The sequence below is a fragment of the Grampus griseus genome, assembly GCF_964374135.1.
Source record: "Grampus griseus genome assembly, chromosome: 1".
Taxonomy (NCBI): domain Eukaryota; kingdom Metazoa; phylum Chordata; class Mammalia; order Artiodactyla; family Delphinidae; genus Grampus; species Grampus griseus.
In genome coordinates this window covers 47,848,389-47,856,044 of record NC_139017.1, presented here as the reverse complement: position 1 = coordinate 47,856,044, position 7,656 = coordinate 47,848,389, and positions in this window count along the sequence as shown.

The following is a 7,656-nucleotide window of genomic DNA, read 5'->3' as shown; positions in this document are numbered from 1 at the left end:
AGCCTAGACCTCCTCACCTCTTAAAGGCCGCCAGTCGCTAAACTGGAGGACAGTAAGGGCAGGGGCCAGGAGACACATTGGTGGGCATCTGAGTCCGGCCTTTTAGTTGAATGTGGGAGGAGACTAGCCAAGACCTAAGGTTTGCTAAGCTCCCTACTGTGTGCCAGGCACTATGCCTCTCATTGAATCCTCACAACAAGCCCCTTTCTCCCCACTTTGCAGTTGAGGACAGTAAGATTCTCAGGGGTTAGAGGACTTGCCTGGGGTCATGTAGCAAATTAGAATCCCAGGTCTGTCTGCCACTCCAGCCCGTGGTCTTCAAAGAGGAGAAGGAGTGAGGAGGGGAGGTGCAGACCAGACAGAGCCCCAGGAGCCAGAGAAACACACAGCAGGGAAGGCCCCAGAGCAGACGCTGCTTTGCTGGAGTGCCTCTTGACACCAGAGACCACTGTTGTATCATAGCAGCGCCCACCAGTTTACAGAGGCTTCTGCCCCTTTAAGAGCCCACTCCCCAGGGAGGCTCACCTGGGTGGGGGGACTTTGGAGGTCTCTGTGGAGACATTAAGGCACTCTGAGCTTCTGCCCTAGAAAGCTTGGGGGTGTTCAGCTGGTCAGGCTTCTACCAGCCCTTGTATGTAGTTAGTGCTCAAGGAAAAATGATGTTTCTGGAGAAGGAAGCTGGAGGGGCGGAGTAACTAGTTATGAGCTGCTGGGGCAGAAGGGCTTCGAGGGTTGCCGTCGGGCTCTCCGGTGGCCAGACTGCCGCCACACAGGGCACGTGTCCTGGAGCCCTCTGTTTCCTGGGCACCCCCAGCTTCCTTATGGCTGGCTCTCACAGACAGCAGCCTGCCCCCTGTGCTGGAGTCCCTGGGCAAACCCCCCAGCCAGTCATCTCCCCCTCTGGCCTCACTTTTGCCATGGGCTCCTGGGATGGGTCAGGAGTGCCTGGGGCCCCCGACTGGGCCCACTCGGCGGGGTCGTTTATGCTTTGCAGCAGCCCTGCAGCTACCGGACAAAAGGTCCTATTTGAGGGCGACAGCAGCTCTCATGCTGGGCTCTGCCCCAGTCCTCTCCCGCCCTGGTGGGACCTGGGGCTGGCTCTCCCCTGCCCCACCCTTCCTGTGGGCTCTCAGTCACCCTGTCCCTCTGGTCTGGGCCCAGTGGTCAGGGCTGATGCCCCACAGGCCACCGCTCTCTTTGCCCTGCTAGGCTACGTGGGCCAGCCCGGTGTGGGACACTTGCCAGACCACCTTTCCTTCCTCCTCAAAGCAGCTCAGCTCCTTTTGGGCCACCTTCCCACCTTCGTCTTTGCTTAGACCCCTGCTTCCAGTCTTGACTCTCCACAGCACCCCTTGAGCCCCTGTCTCCAGAGCAAATCATCAGCCCCGTGAACTGGTCCCAGCCTGGCCCTGTGCTGGGTGCCAGGACGCCGAGGTGCAAGACTCCCCACCCTTGCTCTCCGGCAGTGGGAGCTCAGACCTCCTGGCGTTGACGGCCTTCCTCTCAGCAGATTTTTATCAAGCACCCACTGTGTGCCAGGCACTGTGCTGGGCAGTGAGGATGAGGTAAGATCGCCATGTCCCTGCTCTCACAGAGCTTGCATTCTAGTGAAGGAGGAAGCACAACGCACATAAATGTGACACGTCAGGGGTCAAATGTGATGACACAGAAGCAAGCAGAGTCAGGGGAGATGTGAGGGCACAGGGTGGGAGCCTGGCACACGGTATGGTCAGGGGCCTCACTGATAAGATTGGGGAGCAGTGACTTGTAAGGGGGGAGCCATGTGGACCCCCAAGGACAGAGTATTCCAGCAGAGGTCCTGAAAGGAGGGTGTTTGAGGATGAACAAGGAGGCAGCCAGGTTGGAGCAGAGCACCTGGGCGGGGTGACAGGAAGGCTGGCTCACGTGGAGTGGAGCAGTGGTCCTGCGCGTTAGATCCGCCAGGGAGCGTTTAAGAAGTACGGACGCCCAGCTCCAGCTCCAGTGATTCACACGGATTTTCCAGCGGTGAGGCTAGGCATCAGTAGTTTCTTAAAAGCTCTGCAGGTGACCCCAACCGCATAGCCAGGGTTGAGAAGCACTCACGTGGGGTGCTGTGGGGCATGGAAGGGACTCTGGATCTCGTTCTGAATGGCGAAGCCACTGACCTCTGTTTTTAAAGGCTCAGAGAGACGAATAGGAGAAGGCAGCCCCCGAGAGGAGGGTGCTATGGGCGGAGGAGGGAAGGACCCGCCCCGCACACACACACACATACAGGCAGTAGGACGAGGCTGCAGCTGAGGGGCGCAGGAGGGGAGGAGGAGCCTCTTCTCGGGGGCGGTGCCCTGAGGTGGGGGCTGTCCCCGCACTCACCGTGAGACACCTGAAACTCTAGGCAAGGTAGCTTGCTGGGCCACACAGAGCAAGGGAGAGTGTCAGAGTTCAAACCCAAGTCTGCCTACCTGAGCAGTGCAGTGCTTGCACGATACCGTCTGCCTCCCAGGTGGCTGTGGGCGGGCACAGGAGTCTCCACCTTACTGTCTGCTGGGTTCCCGGGAACTGGGAACAGCAGCCTCCGCTCACCTACAGGCATGGCTGAGAGGTGACCAGTAGGTCCCAGTGAGTTAGCTGAAAGTCACTGTGCCCACCCCACCACATGTGCCCTGCCATCACCCAGCCCCTCCTCGGGACCCTCCGAACCTCCCCACCGCTTCAAAAGGCAGTGTTGACCACCAGGGGCCCCAGTTCCTGTGCCAGAGCTGTGACCGGCATCCTTTCTGATGGTCGGTGCCCAGCTCCGGAGAGCCAGCGCCAGCTCTCCTCAACGGGATGGACAGGGTGGGTGGGCGGCTCCAGAGGGACCGCAGATGCCACTTAGCCACTTCCTTCTCTCTCCTGTCCCCGCTTTCCCTCTGCTACCCCCTCTTTCTGCCCCTCACCTGTCCCTTTCTCTTGCTGGGGTTGCCCTGAGTAACACAAATGCAGAGATCGATCATCTGGCCGGGCCTCTTCCCGAGGGAAGCCTCTCCTAGCTGTCCACCCCAGCCCCAAATCCCTGAGAAGCTCTCTCGATGCCAGGCGGCATCTCTGTCCTCCTGCACGCTTGTCCGTCTCATCCTGGTGATGTCAACACGAGGCATGGCGGTGCGCTGGCCGCAGCTGTGTGAGCAAGCAGATCCAGCCAGAGCGGCGGATACAGGGCTCGGTCCTCTGGGACGCAGTCAGCGCTCCTCCCTGCTCAAAGCTTCTAGCCCAGCCCCTCATCTTCCCGTCTCCTTCTGAGTTCCTCCCTCCCACATTCACTCATTATTCACCTGAGACTTCCTGACTACATGCCAGGCTCTGTTTCCAGTATCTGGGATACAAACTTGACCCTTAGACCCCACTTGCAGGAGCTCAGAGCCTCAACGTCGGATAGGATGCGATCTTTGCTTCCCTCTCATGAGGTCTCAGTTTCTTGGGGGAAGGGGAGTTGTCCATTAGTCATTTTTTTCAAATTTACCAAGGATTTTTGTCTTTTACTTTTTTTTTTTTTTTCAGACACAACAAAGACTTTTTATACCATCCATGTTTTCCCTGGAGGAGAGATCAGCTGGGTCCCGGGTCCCTGGGGAGGCATCTTGCACATCCAAGCCTCCAAAATCCATGAATCTGGATTCAAATCCTAGCTCTGCTGTTTGCAAGCTGTGTCACCTTGGGCATGTTTCTTAACCTCTCTGTGCCTCAGTTTCCTTCTCTGTAAAATGGAGTTGGTGACAACACCTTTTCCATGGGATTGTAAGGATTCATGAGAGAATTCCCGTGAGGGGCCTGACACGAGTGCTCAGTGAGCGGTAGCATGAATATCACTCTGCACATGCCCAGTCCCTTCTCCACCAGCAGAAATTCCATCGCCCGCCTTCCCCCAGGGATCCTAGTCCTGGCATTTAAATTAGATCATATTTTTTCTTGTCTTGTATTCTTCACCCTTGATAAGATCTCAATTAGCAAGAATGTATTAAGCATATTCTACCTAAAAGATTTTGCAAGACTTTAAGATTACCTCATCCCAGAGCTTTGTTTCCACAGAGTTTAAAATGTAGCTGGGGAAGTAAACATGGAAAGAGAGTTTAGGATAAAAGGCACTGGGTCACAGGTATCACTCAGTGGATCAGCTGCCTTCTGAAGCAGTGAGCTCTCTGTCCCTAGAAGCATCCAAGCAGAGGCTGGGAGACCACTTGTTGGGAATTCCAGGGGCATGCACTGTTTCTGGTAAGTCCTACCAGGTTGCAGAGGAAGGAGCCGTCTTGGGATAGGCCAGATCTGCCCCTGGTCTGACCATGTTCCTTGGGTCTCTACTTTGCCAAGCAGGGCGGCAAGATACAGCCCACAGGTAAGAAGCATTCCTCAGAGATGCCGAGAGGACTGTGGCCAACAGTGGTTGCAGGCTTGCAAACACCCTTCCACCTGGGTTGCAGGATGCCTGGAGCATCCGACTGGGCCATTTGCTTTGAGGCCAGACTGCCTTGGCCTTTCAAGACCTGGGGCTGACTCTCGGGTGTGGGAATTCCTAAAGCTGGAGCTGATGAGGACAGGAGGGAGGGCTGCCTTGGAGCAGGGGGATGGGCCCAGTACCGTTTCATGACTTGAGGTGATGACTTGAAGTTTACCCTCCACCACCTGTGACTCTACACCTCTGGCTGTAATGGAATTGACTGCCCAGCTTTAGGGTACCAGAGGAGGGGGAAAGGTTGGAATTTCCAAGCAATAGAGGCAGTGCCGTGTGGAGGTCAAGAGCAGAGCTCTAGTGCCTTGGCTCGAATCCTGGCTCCGTCACTTCCTAATTGTGGGATCACATAAAATGGCTTCTCCGTGCCTCAGTTTCTGCATAGGTAGAATGGGGTGATCATAGGATTAGTGTGAAGATTAGATGAGTTAATACATGGAAAGCGCTCAGAATTTATTGGCCACGTAGAAAAGCACCGCCTGAGTGTTGGCTGTTGTTTTGTTGCCTGTCCTCTAGGGTGGAAGCAGGCATCACTCTCTCAATGGGGGAAGGGTTGTAGGGGACACAACAGTGAATAAAACCTCTCTGTCCAGGGGAACCCACCCATCCTGCCAAACTGTCACCAGAGTTTCAGAATTCTGATGTCCCTTATCCTAACAGATGTATGTTAGGCAAGGTACTGTGAACTTAACAAACATTATTTAAATGAAAACAATTTTTTTTTAATTTAACAGACTTTTTTGTTTTAATGAACACACCATTTTACTCCAAATTACTTAAGAAATAGTAAGAGGTTTACAACAGTTGGGGACAAAGATTGTCACAGTGGCACTGTTATACACAGTAAAAAGATGGAAGCAACATAAATATCTCACAAGAGAAGTATAAATACATGTTTTTCCACCCATTACATAGCTAGTATGGAAAATTTGTATCTCACTTTCTTCTCAAAGCCTATTTCAACTCATGGGAAACTGCTTATGACATTCTTATGAAAATTATTTACAACATAATTATGTTATGACATAGGTGAAATACACTGGCTGTAAAAATACACAGTATGTAAAATATATAGTCCTAATTTTGTATTTATACAAGTATTCATGACAAAACAACTAGAAGTGTGTATACAGATGAGTGAATATCACTTTCTCCATCATGAATTTCTCCATTATCTCAATTTTTCACAATGAACATGGGTTATCTTTATGGTCAATGAAAAGGACAACAAAAGCCATTATTATGATTATATTGTCTCTATCAGTTGGGTTTCCATGGCTCTAGAGTTTTTACTCCCATTTCCCCTGATGTACATGTCTGGAGAGATGCTCACAGAGAGGATGGCTCTGTGTTCCCATGACCAGGGCTGGCCCCTCCTGGTCACTGCCCACTGCGAGGAGGATCCATGGGGACCACATTGGCTCTGGGCTTGGAGGGGCCCCTAACAGACGTTTATTAAAAATCTCCTTGGTCCAAATCACTCTGTGAAGCACTAAAGATTCAGAATTAAGTAAACAGTTCTCTTTCCTCAAGGAACTCACTGGCTGGTCTGGGAGAGAGAAGCCGATTGCAGAAATGTTGACAGTAATGGGCTGTTATCTGCACCTGCGAGATGCAGCTAATCCCAGAGGGTGTGAGCGGCCTGCCCAGGGGGCTTGTCACTTGCCTGCCTCCCTGCCCCTTCCTCAACCTCTACCTACCTATCAGTCTTGCAAGCCTCAGAAAGTGAGTTGGACCTCTAGGCTTCATAGTTCATATTAGTGAATGAAAATGAATTAACATAGAAATGAAACCTCTGATACGTTAGGAACCTGCTGGAACCCACCTCTGCAAGTCCTTCCCTTCCTTGCCTGCACCAGTGAGCACCCCCAGGTGACGCTCTACTTTGAGCTTAGACCTCTCTAGACACAGTGCCATTTAGTCACGTGGTAAAGCCGGTCTTGTTTCTAGGTGTTTCCATACTCCTCCAACCCCCATTCCGACCCCCCAAATATTCAAAACAATGTGGCCCTGGGCTGCAGAGGAGCTCCTAGAGGACTCAAGACACGCTGTTGACTGTCCCACTGTCATCTCTCAGGGGCTGTGCCCATCCCCAGCAAGTGCCCCAGCCCTCTGTGTCCCAGCCCTGACCCTCCTCTCTCTCTGGTCCCGTACCTGATCACCCACTGCACACTCCTCGCTCCTGCTAGCAGAACCAGGACCACCTTTCCCCAAAGGTGCCTCTTCCTTCAAGCCTTCGTACCTCTGCCCGGACATCCCCTCCCACCTCCTGCAGCAGCTCAGTCAGACTCTGGGCCTCGGGCAGGTGGTGGGACTCAGTGCTCCTGTCCCTACAGTGATGGGGTTGGGGGGGTGCAGATGCCCTCAGAGTGTCCTCCCTGCTCCTGATTTTACATCAACCTGTCTGTTCTCACTTTAGGGTTTTGTGGGAGCCATTTTCCTCTCTCCTCCTTTTAAGCATGCCTCAAACCCTCCTCCAGGAAGCCTTCCCTGATCAACTCCTTGAGTACTATGTGCTCAGTTCTGCTGGCACCAAATAGGCTGACGCAAGGCTTCATGGGGCCTTAGCCCCTCATAACCTCCATTTCCCAAGAGGCTACCCAAATATACACAACCTAAGGAAAAACAGAGAGCCTAGTATGGAAGTGTGACCTCCAGGTAAGTTTTCCAATAACCGCCCCCCCACCGGCCGCACTTCACCCCATCCTAGCCACCACCACCACCCCCAGCCCGACTGCCTAGAAATTCTCACAGCCTGTGGTCTGCGCTCATGTATCCAGGTTTCCAACGTGTTAGGTCTCTTCTCTGGGTTCAGGTTGCAAGCTGCCTGGGTTGAAGAGGGCAGTGTCCTCTTGAGTGTGCCTCCCCCAGGCATGCCATCCCACTCCCCAATTGCTTTGTTAGGATAATGACACCAGTTGGTGACCAAGTAATGTATTTATAGTTATTGAGGTGCTTTCATGCATGGTAGCCCATTTTGCTCTGAAAACACCCTGTGTGGTAGACAGGGCATGTGGGATGACCCCATTCAACGGATGTGGAAACTGAGGCCCTGGGAGGTTTAACACCTTGCACATAGTTAATTAAGTGACAAAGCAAGGCCTCCCACCAGGTATGCCTGCCTGCCTCACTGCCCTGTGAACTGCTTTGCTTGCCAGCTCAGGTTTTAATCCGTTCCAGTGTCAGGGCTG